We start from the raw sequence: 23,695 nt of genomic DNA on the forward strand, positions 1-23,695 counted from the left end.
TAAGATTCTCTCTTTTTCTATGAATTTTGCCACTTTAATTATGATGTGTCTTGGAGTGGGCCTCTTTAGGTTCCTCTTGATTGGGGCCCTCTGTGCTTCCTGAACTTGTATGACTTTTTCTCTCATCAAATTAGAGAAGTTTTCTGTCATTACTTTTCCAAACAGGTTTTCTACCCCTTACTCCCCTTCTTCTCCTTCTGGCATCCCTATTATGCAAATATCATTATGTTTCATGTTGTCCTGCAGTTCCCTTAACTCCTCTTCATTCTTCTTTTTTCTTTTCTTGCCCTTTCTGGGAGTTTTTTCTACCTTGTCATCCAGATAGCTAATCTGATCCTCTGCTTCATCTAGCCATATTTTGATTCCTTCTACTGTGGTCTTCAATTCAGAGATTGTATTATTCATTTCTTCTTAGCTCTTGTTGATAGTTTCTATGTCCTTTTTCATGCTGATATAGTTTGCAATAAGCTCCTCATAGTTTCTTTGCAATTTTTGGTAATTATCATTGAGCTCATTGAGCTTCCTTATAACCATCATTTTGAACTCAGTGTCTGATAATTTACTTGCCCCTGTATTATTTAGCACTCTTTCTGAGAATTCCTCCTTTCCTTTTGATTGGTGGTTGTTTCTTTGTCTTCTTGTTATTTGTGAGACTCTGCTTTTTTTGCTTCTGCTGCTTAAATTGATCTGTTTTGACTCTCTCACTTTGTGGTATGAACTTCTATGGTGGGAGAACTGTGAGATTCAGTGGTACAGTCTCCTTGATCTCCTGAACTTGCTGCACTTGGGATTTTGAAATGATAGAAAGAGAGGTAATACTAAGAGTGAGGAACAAAAACCAGAGTAAGGCAAGGAAAAATTAAAATTTGAGATGAAAAAAAAGAAGAAAGGAAAAAAGGAGAATAAAGAAAAATAAAAGGGCAGGGTGGAAGAGAAAAACAAGCAAGAAAAAGAGAAAAATTGCAGGCTCAGACAGGACAAAATTAAAAATTTGAGACAAAAAAGTGTAGGAGAGGGAACTGGTAAAATTTGAGATTTGAAATACAAAACAAATAAAAATCTAGAAATCAAATAGAAAAAATTCAACAACAACTACCCTACCACAACCAAGTAACAAATATTGCTAAAAGTGGAGAAAGAATGAGGGTATTTAAGAGTGGGGAAAATAATATGAGATGATCATTGGCAAGAGAATTGGTTTTGTGAGGTTGGATGGGGTAGAAATAGTAAGAGTGCAAAATGGAAACAAGTTGTAGCAAGAGAGAAAACAAAATTTAAAATGCAAATAATGAGAAGAAAGAAGAAGGTAAAATTGAGTAAGAGAAGGGAGGGCCAAAATATGTGAATTGAAATAAACTATAATATAAAATCTAGTGACTTAATATGCACAAACTTGATGTACAAGAAATGCATGTTAAACAGCTATGCAGGAAAAAAATTGCAGATCATGGAAAAGACCACAGTGGATCTAGTTTCAGTAGCCTCTAGTATATACCACTGTTTTTTCTTTCTGGTTACATCTCTGGTGATATCAGATATGGACCCCATCTGACCTTAGGCAGCCAGTTTGAAACTTCTAGGGATCTACTGTCTGTGGCTGTCTCCTTCAGTTGTTAATCTGGTCACTCTGCACTCAGCAATCAGGTTTAAGTACTGTAGGGCAAGGCAGAATCCCTCCTGGGGTCAGGGCTACTATTTCCCCTAAAATTGCTACTGCTCAGAGGGGAGTGGTCTGCCTGAGCCAGATGGCTGTTGCCAAATGTGGGATGACTCAGTACTGGCATCCTGGTGTCTACTCATTTCTCTTTTGAAGGCTTCAATCCACAGTCTCTCACCAAGTGTCTCTAGGCCACTCAGCCCCCACCTTTGTTAGAGCCTAAGATAAGTGGCTGCAAACAAAAATTTGTGTGTTGGCCCTTTAAATGGCTATTTGTGTCTCTAGTCATCTGTCTCTGGCAGGGAGCAACCCATTTCCAGAAAAATGGATCCCCATTTTTCTCCAGTAGTTGTTAACTGTGTACTTTTTGGGCTCTGGTGCTCTAGGCTGGGGATCCCAGCTTAGGGTTTAGACCTCACTCTTCCCAGGGGATACAACCAGTCCCTTAATTATCCCTCTGGCACCACCACCTGTAGGCACCCAGCCAGCCTTCTTGAGTCTCCACTGCACTCCTTACCAGTCAGGCTGTGCTGAAGCTGATTTTTTTTTGTCTCTCCAAGGTTATAAGGTTTCTCTTTCACTATGGCTCAGTTGCTTGTTCCTGGTAATTTCTCCACAATTTACTTGTAATTCCAGATTGGCCCTGGCAGGTGGTCAGTGTGACTTCCATTCACTCCTCTGCTATATTGCAACCCCTATTTTATATTAAATAAAACAAATTTTCCACTGAAAAGTTCTATGAACAATGAATGAGTTCTCCATTTCTACAAGTACTATTTTTCCTTAAAACAAAATTTCTTGCAGAAATATCTGATTTGGAGATCTGGAGCAGGAAATGTACAAGATGAGCCTTTTCACACTAACAAGGCTCATCAAAGCCTTGGAAAGCACTTCAAAGACTAGGAAAGCATTCAGGAGTCAATTGAATATGTTCTACTGATGAAAATTATGAAAATTTGAACATCATTAAGGATGATAACTGCAGTGGATTCAAATATATCAAATATCTACTGATTCATAAAGATACTCAAAAACAAACAAAATACCTAATTTGTCCTTATAAAGGATGGCAAAGACCTAATTTGTTATTTTCAAAAATGGTAAACAAAGAAAAACAATCTAGGATTTATTTTGCCTTTTTTTTCTCAAACTGTACTTTTGTGTAGCAAACTAGCATATGAAAGGGTGAAAATATCAGAAAATAAATGAATATATTTGTTAGAGCATCACTACTTGTAACCCCTACTTAATTAATACATCTCATCATTAAAGAGGATGAATGACAGCCTACATCACAAAAAGAGAGACAAGTAGACCCTTCATAATAGAAGTATACAACCATTCTTAAAGGTCTTTAAAAAATCTTAAACAGTGACCTAAAATCTGATTAAGCCTCCATTCATATACTATATAGAAGTAATGTGGAAGAAAAAGTAACATTTTATATGACAGTATATGCTTACAATAAATAAGATCTACATGGTATGAAACTGTACTGAGTAAATAACTGTTTCATCAACAAATAGCTTATAAGGAAACAGAAAAATAATACAAATGAAAGAAGTTAAAAGTACTTAAAAATATTTCAGCCAATGCAATGCATGCTCCCAATTTGAATTTGGAGTCAAACAATTTTGGGGGAACAGAGAGAAAGAGATCAGAAAAGTAGTGGAAAAGAGGGGGATAGAATAAAAAGAGAGAACAAAAAAAGGAACACCAAAGGACAGCCAAAAGAAAATCAAAACAAGTTGAACATTCAGTTGATATTTAATGATATTATAGAATTGTTCATTTATTTTTGGTGTGATAAAGGTATTTTTCAGTTTTTAATTTTTTGGAGAAACATATTGAAAGATTTATAAAATATAAAGTTTCAAATAATCTCCTGGGGATGAGATTGTATTGAGTGGGGATGGGCTAATATTATTAGGTAGGGATGGATGGATGGACAGTAGATGGAGAAGTGCACTGATTATAAGTAAGCAAGATTGGTCATGTTGATTATTGATAAAACTGGGTGGTATGTACAAACAAACTTATAATATCATTTCTCTATTTTTTTGTATATTTGAATCTTTCCATAATAAAACATTAAAATAAAAAGAAATGGAGAAGTAGAAAAACATTATAGGGAGATTTTTAAACTGCTAATTTTTTAAACTCCTCTAGCAGTTCATTTTCTTATAGTGAGACAGATATGAAAAAATATATATATTTGAAAACTGTTATTTATAGAAAAAGTTTCAAAAAAGTTTATGTTTTCTTAGTTCCGATAGACATTGTCATAAGTTTTATCCCTAATTATAAAATTACTATCTAATGCATAATAAAATAATGTTATTCCATAATTGTCTTTCTTCTACTTTCTGCTTCTCATATATACCAAGTTTTCTTTGCCCAGTAAAACTCTAATATTTCTTTTCTTAGTAATAATTTACTCAGAAAAAGAATTAAATACAGATCATTTTTAAAAGATTTAATTTATTTTTAGATGTAGAGAAAGGAAGGGAGAAAGGGAAAGAAACATATGTGCAAGAGACACATGGATTAGTTGCCTCTCCCATGCATGTACCAAACCGAGAATTGAACTGGGGACCTTTTGGTTCACAGGTCAGCACTCAACCACTGAGCCACAACAGCCAGAGCTAAATACAGATGATGTAAGAATTCTTTAATTGGAAGTTATAAGCCTATCCTTTAAATTCCTATGTCTCACACTTAGATCCTAGCACACTTGCCTGGGAAATACTGGAATGTACTGTATTTAGAACTCCCCCAGGGTTTGTGAGTTACAACTGCAAAATAAAGAGACTAAAACATCTTTCTTTTCTTTTTTCTTTTCTCTTCTTTTCTTTTCTCTTCTTTTCTTTTCTCTTCTTTTCTTTTCTCCTTTCTTTCTTTCTTTCTTTCTTTCTTTCTTTCTTTCTTTCTTTCTGTCTGTCTTTCTGTTTGTTACTAACTGTAGGGTTTTAATTCCTTAAAAGTAGAATATTTATGAGGACATTTTTCCTTCAGCACTCATGGAAAATATGATAATATGAATTTTTTCTGGCATGAAGGAAACTGGTTTCTCTCTCCTCTTTAATAATAGTTTCAAGAAGAAAACCAAATAATGCTGCAATTCCATGAGATGATAAGAAAAAAAGAAAAGAGAAGAAAAGAGAAGAAATGGAAGGAAGAAAGACTATCCCCACAAACCAAGAGCAGCATCAAAAGCTGAAAAGAGAAGAGAAGAGAAGAGAAGAGAAGAGAAGAGAAGAGAAGAGAAGAAATGAAAAGGAAAGGAAAGAAAAGAAAAGAAAACAGAAAAAAGGAAAGGAAGGAAGACTATCCTCATAGACCAGGAACTGCATCAAAAGTTGAAAAACTGGATGACTTGGGTTGTAAAGCCTGCTTATGTTCTAAATAAATCAATTAAATTCCTCCTTTCCTCTAAAATTTTGGGGATATATTTCTTAAAGGGCATTCCAATAAGCAAATAATAGTAGAATTAAGATAAATCAATTTAGTAAAAAAACTCTAATTTTTAAAAATATATAAAATAAATTTAGATTTATGAGTAAATGTACCATATAGGACAATGTGTCTACCAGACCCTGAATTCCTATTGCAAAACCCAAGTTTTAAAAAATTAGAGAGGCTTAAAGAAGAATCCTTAATATAAACCAGAACTGAGAAATAGATTATGGAAGGTCAAGTAAAAGTTAACTCTGCTTATGACTATTAAGGGGACATCCTTTAAGACTCTCCACATTGATCAATCTGCCATAATACAATTTGGTGGCAAAGTGAGCAATAGAAGACCCAATAGCTGATCCATTAAAATGAAATGTCGAATCCTTCTTTCTTTTATTAGTCAAGGGTTTTTGATGGAAAGCAACAGTAAAAGACTCTGTGTAACTTGAAGAGAAAGAGCAATTTACTGAAAACCTATTAGGTAAATAAATGAGAAAAATAATGAAAAGGCTCATAGGAAACATAATGCAAGCTTTCTTTAGGTGCCAAGGAAATGAGGTCACATTGGCCCTTTTAGAATAATTTCAAAAAACAAAAAACACGTAATCTTGCAGTTCCATGAGATGATAAAGTGAGAACATTCCCAGAGTACAGAAGCTGCCAGCAAAAGTTGAAATAGATGCAATCTTAGATAGGAACCAATGGGCAGTAGACAAGGGCTATCCCATCATGTTCTTACTGTGAGAACAGTCTTGAGCTGAGGGATGCCATCCTGGATGTGATATCTTTGGATGCTTGCTGCAATACCTATACTGGGATTTCTCTGCACCACTGACTTAATGTTTTAGCTATCTGTGGGTTTTCTATGATTTTAGGAGTATCTTATTTGTTTAATTTAAATCATATGACACCTGAGGTTTAATAGTAGAAGGTAGATTGCTGCCTGTTTCCTAGATTTCCTCCCCAAGCACACATACATGGTGAGTGTATGTATGTGTGCTCAGATGCTGACTGACACCCTTGCAACAAGATGCATGGAGCAACTAATTGCATGCCTGGTCACAGTCATGAAGCACCACTCCTATGTAGTTTGCATACCAAATGATTTATTTGACAGTTTGTCTTTCAAAAGGAACTAAAGGATAGAAAAACTTACTGATGGGTAGAAAAACTTACTGGTTATGAAAAAAGCACTTTGTAGTTAGATCAGATATGACTTCATATTCTCTTTCCTATTACAAGGTGTGGGCATATCATTTACTCTTTCAAAAATTTGGTGTTACTATCATTAAAATTTGAATTGTAACTGAGTTTATTCTAATGGAAGTAGAAGCATAAAAAGCACATAGCCATTCTCAGCACATAATAACTATTTAGAAAAAGGTAGGTATTGTTGCTATTAGTAGTAATGGAGCAGTAAAAAAAGAAATAGAAATTTAAAAAATTGCTTAAGATTATTGCTAAGAAATATACAGACAAAAATCCCTGGCTGGTGTGGCTCAGTGGATTGAGCACTGGCCTGTAAACCAAAGAGTTTAAGGTTCGATTCCCAGTCAGGGTACATGCCTGAGTTGCAGGCGAGCTACCAATTTGGGAGTGGATGAGAGACAAGCACACATTGATGTTTCTCTCCCTCTCTTTCTCTCTCCCTTCCTCTCTCGCTAAATATAAATAAATAAAATATTTTAAAAACATTAAAAAAGAAACAAAAAATCATTTTTTGAGGAAAAGCAAGGAAATCACTCTGTGAAGGTCAGCTTTAGTTGTAACAACCGTTCCTCTTTGCTAAGGCACTTCTCTGTTTCCTCACATTTCCAGTGGACTCCTGTGCCCTGAGCAGAACAATTCTGTAGGAGCCAAGCAGCATCTTCAGAATGGATGAGACCACCTCTCCTAACTGTCCCTAAGATGCTGGCTAGATCATTTTGATAATCTGAAAACTAAAAATATAGTCACAAGTTTTCCTTTTCATCTGATGCCCATCGCTGAGGGAAAGTGTAGATTATAAAAATTTACAGTGGGTAAAATTTTATTTGCATACTCAAAACTATAACATCATATGGTGGAACAGATGGCTAGTAAATATACCTTACTTGTATATACCATAACAGTTTACAAAGCACTTTCATTTACATTATTTCAATTAAGTTCAATGAGAAGATATAACCTCATAAGAGGTAAAAGAAGACATTAAAATTTTTATTTCCTAAATTAAAATTTCTAGACTTTCATTGTTAAGTTCCAATTACAATAAGTATTTTGATATATATTGATCAATTCATTAGTTCATCAAAAAGATGGAATTAAATAATTGAAGTCTATGCATTTACTGTTATACACATGCTTTTAAACATCTCAATAGAAACCCTCCTTTTTTTATTCTTTATAACCAGTCTCAAATAACTCTTTCATGATTAACGTATGTCTTCATCCAAACCATTATTAATAGAATGCAAATGAGATTTACCTTCAATTTCCATAATAATCTCTGCAATTTATATTATTTACATAATAACAATTATAATTAAGTAGCATTATAGTAATGGCTATAAAAACAACCCTCATAAAGAGCATAGGTGATATAAGTATGAGGGAGATAGGAGCTTCAAGCTATACCCATATTTATTTATTGTCTCACTTTACTAAAAATGTATTTATGTCACTAATCTGTTAAATTTGTGTTTAACTTCAATGCAAAGTTGCAGGGGTATATTACTTTTTTTAATTTTGAGAATAATAGGCTATATTTTGATTATCTCAAACAGAATTAATTCATTTATTTTCCATTTGTGGCCAACACCTAGAGACAAAGTCTAGGTTGAGGAATAAAATTATCATTTTTTATTATACTATTGTGATGTTATTTTCCCTTTCTATTACTTGTACCAGTTCTTCCATTACTGTTTCTGCATCAGTTTTACCTCTAATCTTTTGCTCCTCTTTATTTCTTCCAAAAGTGTTCTTTTACCCTAATACTTTATTCTGTTCTTTCCCCTCCAGGATGATAAAATCTCTCATTAAATATGCTAATATGAGCATAGATGGTTCGACATGTTGTGAAAGTAGTCTTTCCCTACACAAAGGATATATTAATTAGGATGAGTGGCAAAGAAAAATTGCACTGGACAAAGTTCAATAGGCAAGGAAGACTTTGTTGAAGACAATTGTAATAGGAAAAAGAAATAGAATTAAATTTCACTGAAAGAAAAAGTAGAACTTTTAAGCATTGGGATGGGCTAGTGGAAAAGTACTAGAAAACATCAGTGAAGGTTGGTCAATGTGATTTTCATCTGTGTGTTAGCTAATCTTTCACAAAGGTAGGCTCCTATCTTCTAGGAGAAAATGGGAGATAGGGGTATGAACTTTCTTTATTATATTTCAAAGGGATTTGAGAAACATATCCCTTGGTTGCACATTTTCTGAAATGGCTGGGAGCAGGGTTATATTTCAGAGGCTAAATACCATATAAACAGAGAGACCAGAAGGAAACCTGCCTAAAGTTTTTTTCAAGCCAAGAGGAACTTTAAGACCATCTTGTTCATTAGGTTTGGCTACTAAGGAAAAGTCCAAAATAACTGTGCCTAAGTTTTTTTTTAATATTTATTTCTCTCATATATAAAATTATGAAAATTTGCAATCCAGACCAAATGCCAGATTGCCCCTAGTAAAGCCCTCAAAATCCAGGTTTCTTTCAGATCACCTTTGTGCTATTTCTAGAGGACTGCTCATTTCCATCACAGACCAGAAGCATTCCAATCTACATCCAGGTAGCAAAATAAAGACAGGGAACAGTAACAAAGGCAAATGTGTTTTGCTTGCTGTCATAAGGAAAGTTTCTAGAAGTACCATAGTAACAAATGTATTTATATCCTTTTGGCCAGACAGTTCTGTCACAAGCCAATATTTTGGACATCTAAATAACTTTTCTTCCCACATATACAACATTCATTCTCTTCTCAATGAAAATAATCTTTATGTCCCATCCAGTTACTGCATATAAGGGGACCAATAGTAATGGAAAAAATATAATAAAGATTAAATTTTAAAAAAATAATAGAGACATACAAAAAAATGAAGAATTCAGTTCCAGTGGGTATATATTGATGTTTTTTAATCAGAAGTTTGTTTCTACATGCGCATATTAGATGGTTTAAGTCTTTTAAAAGTTTGTTATATTTTTTGACTTCCAGTAAAGATGGAGGGGTATGTAAACACAGCTCACCTCCTCCTCATAGAACCACAGCAAAAATTACAAATAATTACAAAATAACTATCACTCAGAATTGTCAGAAAGTCAAGCTGTAAGGAATCCCAAGAACCAAAAAATTAAGGAAGTCACATTCAGTCATATGGGTTAGGAAGGTAGGAGGGGCATAGACGTGGAGACGTGGAATGGGCAGTCCCACACCCATGTGTGGTGAATAAAAATTGGGAGGGATACCTCAGGAGTGAGAAATCTCAGCCCCACACCATGTTACAGGGTGCAGCCAAGAAGGGGGACCCCAAATGGGCATTTGAAATGGGGTCCAGAACTCAAGGTGTCCAGGAGATTTTAAGATGTCTTCACCTCCACCCCCCAGGTGTGGTCTGGGGGAAGGGACACATGGAGCAGGGCCTTTGAAAGCTATTTCTCATAACAACAGCCTTGCGGCTAACCTCTGGCATGGTCATTTAACATATCTATACTTTGGCTGGCCACTTAGATATGTTAAATAGCTGTGGCCATGCTCTGAGCCAGGGGAATGGAAGTAACTACTCCACCAACACGTGACTGGGGGCAGATCCCCCAAGCTACAGCGCCTGCGTGGGAGTTCGGAGAAGATTGGCTCCATGACATGGGGCCACACCTGCCCAGACTCATGATGGCAGTCCAGTAAAGCTGGAAGGATATGAGTTCTGGCATGTGAAGCCAAGTGTGGGAGGAGTTGGAAATGGGGCTGCAGAGGAAGACTGGTGCAGGGATTTAAACCCAGAGGCAGTAGCCTTTGAGAGGGAGAACCATGCAGCTGTGGAAGTGCAGAGATGCAGCAGCCATTGAAAGAGAGAGAACCACACGGCCTTGACAGAGTGGAGACTCCCACAGCCCTGAGAGAGAGAACCATGAGCCTGTGGAAGTGCAGAGAAGATCACAGCTATTGAGGGGGAAAACCATGCAGCTGTGGAAGTTCAGAGAGGATCACAGCTATTGGAGAGAGAACCACGCGGCCTTGACAGAGTGGAGACTCCTGCAGCCCTGAGAGGGAGAACCACGCGGCTCTGGCAGAGTGGGGACTCCCGTGGCCTGGGGAGAGAGGACCACGTGCCTTTGCCAGAGTGGAGACTCCCGCAGCTTTAGAAGGGGGAACCACCACCTGGTTTTAGCAGAGATCCTGGCGACTCAGCTGAGGGTGCCGGGAACCCAGGGAGGTCTCCCAGTCGAGATGGAAATAACCAGAGGACTGCCTGAGCCATGGACTTCTATTTCCTGAGATACGGTACTCTGGACTGGGCAAAGGAGGAAGGAAGGAAGGACTGTGTCTGTTTTTGGGTGTTTTAAGGAACTTTGGGATTTTTGATAAAGACGTTAGGTCACTACTTTAAGTTTGTATAGCATTAAATAAACATTTCCTTTCCTTTTCACAAATCTCTGGCATTGAGAGACATCTTTCCTCTGGTGGCGGACATGATGGACCTGGGGGCTTTTTTTTCAATAATAGTATATCATCCCAGGCCCCCCTTGTTTGTTCTGTAACAACCAGACCACCCAGACTAGGGTTCTAGAGCCGGGAAGATAAGTCTCCATAACTTCAGGCTATAAAAACCAATGGGGTTCGGGTAATGAAGCAGCTGTGGGATTCTCAGGTGTTTCTTAATAACAGGCCTGCTATTGTCTTAGGATTTATGCAGACTCACTGTCTCTGGGCGCCAATATTGGGGTAGTTGCTAGAAGGGCACCAGTGGCATACACTGAGAAACTGAAGTATCTGGCATCAGGGTGAGTGCTAGAGAGTAGCTTCCTCCCAGACAAAACTCCAGAGGCCAGGCAGTGGCCACTGTCCCTTTAATGAGCCCTCCCCAACACAGAGCCACAGAGAGGTGACACCTTATCTGAGACTTTATCAACATGGGTTAATCTGGTTGCCCTGCCCTAGTGATTACCTAAGTTCAATACCCCCCAACATATGGGTGCAGTTTTCTACAATAGGCCATGCTACTAAGACAGGGAGTCAAAGCAGCTCTACCTAATGCATTGACACAAACACAGGAAGGCTGCCAAAATGAGGAGGCAGAGAAACATAGCCCAAATGAAAGAACAGAACAAAACTCTAGAAAAAGAACTAAATGAAAATGGAACCAATTGGATGCAGAATTCAAAGTACTGGTTATTAGGATGTTCAAGGAACTCACTGGCTGCTTCAACAGCATAAAAAATGCCTGGGCCAAACACCTTAGTGTAACCTTAGTGTACCTTAGGTTACACTAAGTGAAATAAAGAAAAGTTTATAGGAAATCAACAGTGTAGTGATGAAGCTAAGAATCATATCAATGATTTGGAACATATGGAAAAAGAAAGCATTCAATCAGTACAACAAAAAGAAAAGGGAATCCAAAAATAAATAAATAAATAAATAAATAAATAGGGTAAGGAGCCTCTGGGACAATGACAAATGTATCAACATTCAAATCATAAGGGTGCTGGAAGGAGAAGAGAAAGATCAAAAAATCAAAAATTTGAAAAAATAATGAAAGTTACCTAATTTGGTGAAGGGAATAGAAATACAAATCCAGGAAGCACAGAGAATCCCAAACAAGAGTACCACAAGAGCAAAGAGTACCACACCGAGGCACATAACAATTAAAATACCAAAGGTTAAAGATAAAAAATCTTAAAAGCAGCAAGAGAAAAGTAAAGCATTACCTACAAAGGCATTTCCATAAGACTACCAGCTGATTTCTCAAAACAAGCTTTGCAGACTAGAAGGTACTGGCAAGAAGTATTCAAAGTGATGAAAAGCAAGGACATAGAACCTAGATTACTCTACCCAGCAAAACTATCATTTAGCATCAAAGGGCAGATAAAATGCTTCCCATACAATGTAAAGCTACAGAAGTCCATGACTGTGGGGGGGCTCCACCCACAGGGCCCCCCCAGCTGCCACAGATGAGAATAAGTCTACCAAGACATGATCTGCTTGGGGAGGAAAGGTGGCCAATCTCTCACAGGGGAAGAACCAAAAGCCTTTTCCTCAATGGCTTTTATTGGGTTCACTTACACAGGAATTCAGGTAAAGCTCATTACTCATTGCCAGGAAGTAAGGATCAAATAACAAGGAACTCTGAGGGCCTATTTTGTGTCAGGGTCAGATAGGTAAAGAGCTATAAGAAACTTTAAGGAACAAACTTACTTATTCCTTGGACCCTTATCATTTAATTGAGAGTATTCTAAACAAAGCAGGTTTCACAGGATTTTACATATTCTTTCTTAGGCCTGATCACCTGGGGAACCCGCCCTTTTCAGCACAGAGCTGCACCACCCTGTCATTGTTTCAGGCTTAGGTGGAGCAAGGGAAGCAAGGCATCCAAGAGATTAGGAGATTTTCTCGAAGACAATGAGGACTCAGGCTCTGTCAAAGCTGAGGAGTGAGGGTCCATCACCCCCTTTTTTGCTGTAGTCCCCAAAGTTCTTCCTTGGGGGCCTCCCAGGTGATTGTGCCTGTCTTAGGTCGTTCCCCCCATGGGGAATCTTACCCGTCATTGGCTAACTGACCAAGCATTGGGGGCCAGGCAGGGTGAAGTAAAAGGAGCAGAAGTGGTGCTCCTGCCAGGGAGATAAGCTTTTGTCTCCTTTCTGGCTTATATCCAAGATCATTCCCTCAGCCTTAGCCTTGGTGGGGGTTACAGCTTCTGATACCAGGCAGGGCAGTTCCCAACACATCACTACCATACCATTATTTTATGAAATGTTAATGAAATTTATTTTTTAAAGATCAAAACTATAAATATTAAAATGGCAATAAATTCACAGTTATCAGCAATTGAATCAAAGAAAGAAACTAAGCAAACAAGCAGAACAGAAACAGGATCATAAATGGAGATCATTTGGGGGTTTATCAGTTGAGAGGGGGAAGGAGGAGAAAAAAAGTTTAGGAACTCTAGGTGACACACCGTGCTCTCTGTTGTGTCAGGGTGTAGTACCTCCTCATGGTTATTTACTTATAAATTAAAAGGTAAGTTGCCTGTCCCTATTCTAGAATAGAATGGCAGAGTGGGAATAAGATAACACCAGGAAAAACTCACACTTAAGAAAGAAAATAAAAGGAAATAGCAGTCACCAGTTCATTGCAATTATGAAATCTCCCTGGGTAGGAATTATAAAGACTTCATTCTCTGAGAGTTGAGTAATTCTTTGATTTTTCCATCTGGCAGCACCTGATTCTGATCTCTAGGAGGAAGTAAATTATTTATTTGTTTTCCTTCATGATGAAAATGATGATTATCACTAGAGCCTTTGTTTGGAGTTTAAGTTTCATATTCTACTACTCTTGGTGCAGTCTTCAGTACCTATGAGTTGCTTAGTTGAATAATCACAGACTCCATTGATTTCTTTGGCAAAATGTTCCCCTCAGAATCTTAGTAAATTTCTGCTACATGTCATGTGTAAGTAACCACAGCCACAAAATCTAATCTTGACATAGCCTTTACATTTAAAGCCATTGGTTCTTTTTATTATCCTCTGTGTTCTGCTCCTTCAGCTGTTTCAGCATAATGATGGCTAGTTAAAGCCACCAGTAGCAACGGCCCTCATTGTAAAAATGCACCTTTGATCTTATCTCTGTAAGTTGACCTTCATGCAATAAGGCATTTGACTTCTCTCTTGCTAAGGCTTACATTTGGAGGTATTTTGAAACTGGAAATTTCCAAATTACCAAAATTTTTACCAGCCTGGAAGCAGAACACAAGCAGAGCATGCTATATTCAATGGGATTTTGTTTCTGGTGATTTCTACTTGCATGCAGACATTTCTCACTTTTTCAGAAATTTTGGGAAAAACTCAAAAGTAACAAAAACATGCCCAAATTTATAATGTTTCTATTACCTCTCACAACACTGTGTATTTATCAACCCACAGCCTTCAAAGAGAATTCAGGAGATAGTATAACAAAATGTATTGCAAAAAAAAAAAAAAAAAATTGAGGTCTAAGCGTCTTATGACTATACTATTTTTTTTATTTCTTAGCATTATTTTAGCAGCTAGTAACATTACAAGTCAGATTTTTAAAAAAGTTTAAACAAGCAAGAAATTTATTTCACACCTGTATTAATGTTAGAAACTTTATAGTGCAGCAGTAGTAATGTGGTTTAAGGGGTTCCAGAAACTTCCAGGTCACCTTTCTGTCATCTCTAGTATGTGGCTCTGTCTTCATTATCCAAGGCAGCATGTCATTCCAGAAAACAAGACAGATGAAGAGCTGAGGAGAATGTCAATGGTCTGTTTAAGCTGTCTCTTAGAAAGTTCTTGCCAACTGCTACAGATCACATGTGCTGCCATCCCATTTGGACAAAGTGATTCACATGGAAACACCTACCTTTAAGTCACTTGGATGACATGTTCTCTTTCTAGGCAACACAACCCTGACTAAATATATTATAATTTGGGGGGAAAGATGAGAAAAATATTGAGGAAAAAGGGAAGTTTCTGACTGATGCAGCCAGTATTATAAGTTCACTAACAATTTAGTCATCTCCTGGGCAAGTTCATTCATTCATGTATTTATTCTTTCATTTAATGAATACTCATAAAATAGATTTCATAAACAGGCATACTCATCAATGCTAGGAGCCTTCTTGTAAAGTAAACAGACTTGATAACATGTATTTTTAGGGATAAGAAAATAGAGACACTGACAGGTTGTGACATCCTGAATGTCATTGTGCCACAGATTGTGAAGACTGGTGGGTTCTTCTCCCCATTCTTCTTCCTTTCCAATCAATTCTCTACACAATAGCCACACCAACTTTATAAAAAATTCATCTGATTATGTGATTACCCTAGTTAAAATAAGTTAATATCCTTCTATTACCCACAGGAGAAAGTCCTAATTCTGTGTCATAGATTACAAACCTTTTCAATTTCTGGTCTCTTCTCACTTATCCTGAAACCACACACTACTCTGTGTTCTGCCATTCACTCACTTCCAAATCTGTACTTATTGTACTGAAGGCTTTTTCTTTTAAAGATTTTATTTATTTATTTATTTATTTATTTATTTATTTATTTATTTATTTATTTGGACAGAGGGGAAAGGAGGTAGAAAGAGAGGGAGAGAAACATCAAAGTGTGGATGCTTCTCATGCATCCCCCACTGGGGACCTGACCTGATGACCCACAACCCAGATATGTGACTTAATTGGGAATTGAACTGGCACTCTTTGGTTCACAGGCCAGCACTTAATCCTCTGAGCCACACCAACCAACGCTGTACTGAAGCCTTTAATGTGAGAGAAATCTCTCTTACATTCAGACTGTTTTATGAGGTTAACTTAATAAGATATATTTTACTAATTCATGTGGCACTCACAATTTTTTTTCTCTAATTTATGCTCACTTTTTCTTCTAATCTGAGTTATACCAAGCATACAATAAAGTGTATCAAGTTTCCTAATCTTATGTGTATGGCTTGCTAATTTTTTACATCTATATAACCACCAGCCAGGTCAAATCTTGCCCTGTTCTGGTCAATAGTGACTCACCTACATACACGGGAATAACTTTATGACTTCTATTGTCATCAAAAAGTATGACAAAGCTGGGGGCTGGAAATGGGAGGGAGGTGGGGAGCACTGGGGGGGATGGACTGGGATAGGAGTAAAAACCATAAAACTGTACTTGAACAACAATTAAAATTTAAAAAATGTTAAAAAAAATAAAGTGTTTAAGACTGTAAAAAAAAATGTATGACAGCTTTGTGGGATGTTACATGGCTAGAATAAATCTCATTCCCCAAAACTCAGTTTTTAGAATGTTTCCAGAAAACATTAACTACCAGAAATATTCTTACTCGGTCGGTAATTAGAGGACAGAAGGGATACAGCAGCTGTTTTATAGTGTATATACACCTACTCCCATTATTCAAATAAATACTAATCTAAGTGTTGCTGCGGAGGGATTATGCAGACATAATTAAAGTCCTTAAGCAGTTATATTAGGGAGATTACATAAAGTATGGGTCCTTTAAAAGAGAGTATAAGTCTTCTTGAAGGGAGAAACTCATGCCTATAGACTAGTGATTTTCAACCCTTTTTATGTCATGGTACTCATAAGATAATTAATAAAATGCTGTGGCACAAGAGAATACATTATATTTTTTACCAGTTTGACAAAAATAGATGGATCCAGAAGCAAAATAAATGCTGTTTTGTGCTTTACATCACAAAACTTTAGAGATAGTTTATTATATAAAGATAACTGCACAGGTAAAATCTATATATGTTTTTCAGAAAAATCCAAAACAATACCAAATGTTATTATATTGATATATGCATGTGGTAATAGATTATCAATGTGGAAGGGAATGATCAACTGTAAATTGAAAATAATGGGGACTTGTTGAGAGGGAGGAAGAGGCATAGGTTTAGGAGTTTATAGGGAGGTACCATGTATTTTAAAAAATACATGACCCACAAAAATTTGATAAACTTAGTAGTGCAAGTTTGAGTGTTTGTTATATTATTTTATACATTTCTGTATTATTGAATAACTATGTCCTGATAAGAGAAATCATTACTTTGTCAACTAAAATAAAAATTATTAAATTTCACAGAGATAATGCGGTATAATGAAAAAGGATGAAACTTGCAGTTAGAAAACTTTTTTTTGTTTATGGAATTTTGCGAACATTATTTGTGTACCACCACATACCACATTAAAGACAAACACTGAGGACCAAATAAGTATAAAAAATTATCATGTGCTTTCTTATAGATAAAACTGGGTCACACAATTAAGCAGAGCCTTGTATTTCCACCCCTGACTCTGGGCCTCGGGGCCCCAGTACCCCCGGCTCCCACGGATGCACTGGACTAAAGATGGAACCTATTAAAAAGCCCAGCTTGGATGGCTCACTGCATGAACTTCATGACCAACACTATGTTTGATTTTCACTTCTGCCACTTGCTAGTTTTGTGACCTCACACAAGTTATTTAAACAATCAAAGTTCAAGTTTCCACAACTAGAAAATTATTCTATTTACATCTGCTTTGCCGGATTTTATGAGGATTAGATAATAAGGTGCTTATTGTTCAGGACAGTGCCCAGCATGAACACAGACACCCAATGATGTGCAGTAATTCTTAATACTGGACATAATCCCTCTTGGAAATATTTCTAAGGTATCTGAATCCTTTTTAAGTCAGAAGGATACATATTCATTCATATTATGGATGATTATTTTAAACTGATCCTACAAGCATGTATATATGAAAAGTATATGAGAATACTATTGCATAGATAATAGAGAAATTATGACTAATTTTTAAATAATGGAGTTTTAATAAGCTCCAGAAATAGTATTCATTGTGATTTAACACAAGATAGACTCTACACTGTGAATTGATTGAATTAAAATTATACATACTCCAATTCACTGAAATAAAATTTTCTAATGCTTGTTTAGAACAAACATAAAAATGGTCACTCATTGCTTAGGAGCATAAAACTGCTGGAGAAGGCTGAGGTAAAAATAGGAGAGGATGGCTTCCAAAGATACATGCGAGGACAGTTTTTGGATGAGTGGCCTTACCAACCAGGATAATCTGCAAAATGATGAGATGAAATGGAAATTATTTCTTAACAAAAGAATATCCACTCAGTCTTCTTCTCAGACTCAGGTCATAGGGAAATTTCTGCTGCTTCTTTGGCAACAAAGAGAAAGCAAGTTTCCATGAAAAGATCATGAGCTTTCCAGTTATATAAACAGATTTTAAGTTTGATACCGCCTTGTACTTATCAATACTGGTTTTCTTGTATAGAAAGCCAAAAATATCATGTTGTTTTGGAAATTAAATAAAATGTTATCTGTAAAAATGCATGATACACATTGCTTTCACGCATTTTGGAAATTATTTAAAATATTATCTGTAAAAATGCATGATACAAAATTGCTGTTTAATAAACACTAGTTCATTTTATTTTTCCTCTCAGTCTTAAGGCACATCCTATTTATGCTCAGTTCAAGCTCAAAATAAGATGGACTGTTACATAAAACATAGATACAAATTTTCCAGGTATGAGTTAATAATGCTAAAATGACTAAGCTAGACCTGAGAATAGTAACCTTTCAGATATGAAAAGTAAATATAACAAAACAGTAATATTCTGGACCTGGCTGGCATAGCTCAGTGGATTGAGCATGGGCTGCAAATCAAAGTGTCGCAGGTTCGATTACCAGTCAGGGCACATGCTTGGGTTGCAGACCATGGCCCCCAGCAACCTCACATTGATGTTTCTCTCTCTCTCTCTCTTTCTCCCTTCCCTCTCTAAAAATAAATCTAAAAAAAAATAAATAAAAATAAAAATAGCACAATATTTAAAAAAAAACAGTAATATTCTTTCACCAAATTAAGAGGAAATTTTCTGAGACCCTCCTGGGAATTTGAAGAGACATTTATGGAGAGAAAGGAGAATACACCCAATTGGGAAATAAAGAGTATAATAATTAGCAACACACAGAAGAGTGCTGGGGACAAGCCTGTCACAGTGAGCAGGCTACATGGATATCGAGGCCTCACTGGGTATCATGTGTTCCTCATGCACCCATTCACTCTGATGGAAAACAGAGGCAGTGCAACTGATCATGTAGTGCAGCTCTGCTGACAAAATAGACATTTTACAGTGAAAAGACCCCTCCCCTAAAGCCTGTTAAGGTTTTCTGGGGAATGCTAAGTGAGAGAAATTACAGAGCTTGGGGTGATGTTAATTAGTCTTTGGACTTGTCTTTGTGCCAGAGGAGAAGATTGTTGCCAACCCCTTGGCTTGTCCTCTGAAAAAATGTTTGTAGGTTCCTAGGTGGGATATGTGCAAGTCCTAAAACTAATTGAATTTCAAGGTGCAATTGTTTTAGTTTCTCATTTTAAATGGATGGCTGGAGGTCATCTCTAACATGGGAGAATTCATAGGAACAAAGAAAGGCCTTAATAAGAAAATATGCATAAATTATTATTCTCTAAAAAGAGTATAGGTATGGAACAAATAAGATACAGAGAAGACTAAAAAACAAAAAATGTCTAGGGTAGATAAAAAAATCAGAAGGAGTATGCTGTTCTCCTTTGGAAAAATAGACCATGAGGATTACAAAACAAAAAAGGAAAATACTCAGATTAAAAAAAAAAATACTAAGATATTGTCAGATTGAAAAGAGGAGGGTAGGCAGAAAATGGGAAGCAATGGGACCTAGTTTACTGATCAGCTGAATTAAATCAGCTATAATATTGTGACACATTTCTAGTACAATATGTCATTGTATATGCAGCTCAGCTCTCTGTGTCTTCTGTTGTTTGTGATAAGAGCTATTATCCTATATCCCATTGTTCTTTAAAATGTAAACAGTGCTAGGACCACAACCAGCATTACCAAAGAGACTGCCAAATGTGCTGATAACAACTAGATGTTTCAGAGCTTTCACATTTAGACTCTCTTTACACAAATAATCCAAAACAAACCAATAAGCAACAACAGATTATGCCCACAGTATGGAAATCCAAACTGATATTGTGTGTATATAAATCAATGCCTAAAATACAGTCTCTTCTGAGGAAGTTCTAACGTCTCCATGTTAAATGTCTGGCTGGGAGGATTAAGATAGTTTATGCCTTGACTTCTAGTATTTTTATCTTAAAACAAATCTTTTTATTGAATTTTTTAGAAAGAAAGTGAGAGAGAAATATCACTTTGTTGTTCCACTTATTTATGCATTTGTTGGTTGCCTTCCATGTGTGCCCTGATCAGGGATCAAACCAGCAACCTTGGTGTATCAGGAGAATGCTCTAACCATCTGAGTCTACCTGGCCAGAGCTAGAAGATTAGTGTCTTTCTTTCCCTCTAAACGTGCTCAAAATACATCTTTTAAATTCAGAGAATAATAGTTAATTAGGGGTCCTAATATGGGAAAATTATGACCAGCTTTGCACTTTGTTTCTAATTTAGGTCTGAAATAAAGTGGCCAAGATATCTTCAAAGGAGAGGGCACCATTCTGTTCAGGTAGTGCTGTGCTTAGGTGTGAACAGCTGCACTCCACGAAAATGTTAGTTTCACACAAGAAAAGCTACCAAATGGATTCTGCAATCTAATCAAATCTGTCATATTTCGAATAGATATTGTCATGAAAAAAAAACCTACTGTTTTTTTAAAAGCTAGAATGACATTTTTAACTAAAATGCAATCTTCTGGATGTCAAGAGTTCTATCCTTTATTCTTTTCTTTTTCTTTGTTTAGCTTTTTTCTACCTGACTGTAAGAAGCTCTAAAATAGTGATTATTTGGCAGAACTAATTCTGATAAATTTAAGTAGTAGGTCTGGAGAATCTAGGTGGCCCAAAGTCAATTGTTATAGATATTCTCAAATATGAATTTTTTCTTACATTCCAATCTTTCCTTTCTACCAATCTGTTCTCATTTTATACCTTATTTTAGATTTTATTTATTTATTTTTAGAGTGAGTAAGCAAAGGAGAAAGAGAAGGAGAGAAACATCAATGTGTGAGAGAAACATCTGTTGGTTGCTTCTTGAACACACCCCACCTGGGGACCAGCCTGTAACCCAGACATGTATACTGACCAGAAATCGAACCAGTGACCTTTCGTTTGCAGGACAATGTTCAACCCACTGAGCCATGCTGGTCAGGGCTATATCTCACTTTAAATAAAATAAGAACCCTTGCTGATTTTGGCCCACTTTTAGAGACACATTCAAACCCTAAGCATAGAACAAGAATTTAATTAAAGTTATCAAGAATGCACTTTTTAGAGCTCTCAGCTAGCCTGCCTTAGCTTTTAGACATTGATTAAATAAGAAGAAACTTTGAAAGGGGTGGAATCTCTCACACATCTGAAATACTCAAGTTTTAAGGAAACTATTTCAGATAAAATAAGAACCCTTGCTGATCCTGGCCCACTTTTAGAGACACATTCAAACTTTAAGCTTTTGTTATTTCTAAAATAGGCTAAGTGATTTTCTTTTCTTTTTTTCCCCCTCTGCTTGAATAGACCCACATAAACACCCACATAGGTGTGTAAGGGCATTTAAAAAAAAACAAAGAGCAGTTAAAATTTCCTTTCTTTTTACTTACAAAATAGATCTTTATGTGGGTTTTTTGATCCTAGGTTTATATGTCAAGATTCTAATTGTTTGAATATGTACAACACACAAACAGCAATTAAATATGTTTTTAGGTTGTGATTAAATACAGCACTTGAAATTGTGGGCTGCCCATTTCCTCAGATATTGGTACATATTTCTGGACATTGCACACTTGTTTGTATATTGCAATGAGAAACAAGAACTTGCTTTTCATGAGGAAAAGGCCACTGTTCTGTTGAACTAAATTTATCTTATGTCCCATTTCTTTGCATAACTAGCAATAGGTTTCTCAGTCCAATTGCGGTAATACTTCTGCTGTGAACATACACTTCCCTGTATGAAAGTTACTGCAGATAACCGGCATTGGGATAGCTTAGGAGGTAAGTATATACACACAGGCAACTCACACAAAATCGGGGAAGAAAACTTGCTGGGATTATCAGGGTGATCATGCTCATCTTGGGCGTAACATAAATGTTATGAACAACTATCGACATTAGGTTCTTCTTTCTGCCTGACAATGCCATTGTAGCTCAGCTACCAGGATGAATAATCAAAACTTTCAGAGACAAAGAAAGGAGGCCAATAACTAAAAGTTGAACTTTCTCAAGTAGAATATTTTTAGGATAGCATTGTTACACAGGCAACATAATAAATCAACATATTGTATTCACCATTCACATTCATGAGGAAAAAATAATCATTTCACACCAAGAAATATCCAAGGCCTGATAATGCATGGAAAGTGTTTTCATTTGTTATAACTGTTACCAAGAATAATAAAACTAACCTTCACTTCCTTTTCTCAAGTAAGTTAAGTATAGAAAGTACCTCTCTAATACATTTCTATATATGTTGTTTTTATGAAAATAACATTTTATTTGATGAAATGAAGTACCAGTGAGTATGCAATTAAATATAAATGTCTAGATCATTAGTGAACCAAGTTATTTTGTCCTTGAATAAAGTGGGACTGAATTTAGTTTTCTTTCTAACTTGTAGATTTTCTAGATATCCAGACATACCCTCTTGATATATCCCTGGATATAAGAAGTTATGAGCAAGGGAATTCGCTCTTGGAAAGTGCAAACAGATATGAATGGGCAAAGGCACAGCTCACAGAATTGCTGGGAGGATTGGAGAATTACACTCTGTGCCAGCCTTCCAAAAATAACTTTTCACACCACAGTGGCACAAAGTGCCAAGGAAGCGCACTGTCATGACCCATGCCAATGAACTGGGTGCCCCCAGCACACTTCTTCCTTCCCTACTCAGATTCAAACCAAAATATTGTGTGAGTGTATCTAATTTTCCAAATCTAAATCACATCTGAAACTCTAGCCACAATATCTGAGAATAATACATTTTAAATCTCCAGCCTCTACTTGTAGAGAGAAAAAGAATTAGAATGGGATTTGGGAGAACTAATTCACTTTCTTCATTTATTATATGTGGAAACCAAATTGTTTATAAATAGGTGCTAAGACCAAGATTTAATTCCATTGAAGATAGTTTTGTTTTACCAAGGAGCACTGTAATATACTATAAAAGAATTCTACTTTTACATGATTTCTAGCTAAAAGAAATAAGTTAATCATCAGAAATCCATCACCTTTCCCTGGGGAGAAAAACACTAATATTGCTGATGTTCCTCTTTATAGATAGAGTCAAAATGCTCATTTTCATTTATAAAGTTGTGACAATTGTGTTCATGAGACAGAGCATTAGTTATTTTGAAATTATTCATAATCATTATTTTATTTATGTTCAACTTTATTGATATACAATTAATAAGTAAAACTGTAAGATCTTAAAAGTATACAATGTGACAATTTGATATACATACATATTGTGAAAGGATTCGCCCCATAGAGTTAGTTAACACATCCATCACCTTACATTTTTACCTTTTTAAAATGAGAATGTTTAAGTACTATTCTCTCAGCAGATTTCATTTATACATTACAGTGTTGTGAACAATAGTCACCATGTTATAGAGTAGATCCTCAGACTTTAGTCACCGCATAACTGAAAGTCGGTACCCTTTCACAAACCTCTCTGTTTTCCCTACCTCTAGCCCCTGACGACCACTTTTTGAGTTCAACCTTTTTTCTTAGATTTCCTATATAAGTGATACCATGCAGTATTTGTCTTTCTCATATGACTTATTTCACATACAGTGATGCCCTCCAGGTGTATCCATGTTGTCACATGAGGAAGGAGAATGGGTAGATTTATTTTTTATTCA

The sequence above is a fragment of the Phyllostomus hastatus genome, unplaced genomic scaffold, assembly GCF_019186645.2.
Source record: "Phyllostomus hastatus isolate PE091 unplaced genomic scaffold, TTU_PhHast_1.1 phas_scaffold_93, whole genome shotgun sequence".
Lineage (NCBI taxonomy): Eukaryota > Metazoa > Chordata > Mammalia > Chiroptera > Phyllostomidae > Phyllostomus > Phyllostomus hastatus.